Consider the following 827-nt stretch of genomic DNA (forward strand, 5'->3'; position numbering starts at 1 on the left):
GGTTTATTGATGTAATTTTTTCTTGCTGAATCTGATGTTGTTATTCACTTGTTTGAGAAAAAGTTTAGAAAAATTCTTACAAAGATTTAAAATTTTGATTATTTTCACCCAGTGAGAAAACAGGATTCGTGAGTTGGCATTTTTTCCGTGATGACAAAACATTTAACAACAGAAGAGTTAATAAGTTTTTAGAATATGAGAGTATTGTAGTTCGCTTGAAGCATTGTGTATTGTTGGTAAAGAATAAAAAGTTTAGAAAGGTATAACAATGCAATATAGAACAAAAAATGGACTATATACCTGTTGTAACTTGGTTATCTATAGTCCGATGATATTTCGGAATTAGAATTCCTTCTTCAGAACTTATTTGCTGGAGTCTCTGAACAGGTATATAGTCCATTTTTTGTTCTATAGTGCATTGTTATACCCTTCTAAACTTTTTATTTTTTAGAATATCTTTTACTTGTTTCAGTCATACTGGCTGTGACCATCCTGGAGCACCACCTTAAACGAGTTTTTAGTCGAACAAATTAACACCAGGACCTTTTTCTTTTAAGCCTATTACTTATCCTATTAATCTCTTTTGCTGAACAGCTAAACACACCCAGACTGGTTTTGTCAAGCATGGTAGGGGATATAAACACACACATGCACACACACATCATAAATAATTTGGACAAATAAGTTGATTAGTGTCAACTTTGTATCATTTTTGTTTTATTTTTTGCTTTCTTTAATGCATATATATATACATACATACATACATACATACATACATACACACACACACACACACACACACACACACACACACACACACACACACA

Source organism: Octopus bimaculoides, chromosome 28 (assembly GCF_001194135.2).
Source record: "Octopus bimaculoides isolate UCB-OBI-ISO-001 chromosome 28, ASM119413v2, whole genome shotgun sequence".
Taxonomy (NCBI): Eukaryota; Metazoa; Mollusca; class Cephalopoda; order Octopoda; family Octopodidae; genus Octopus; species Octopus bimaculoides.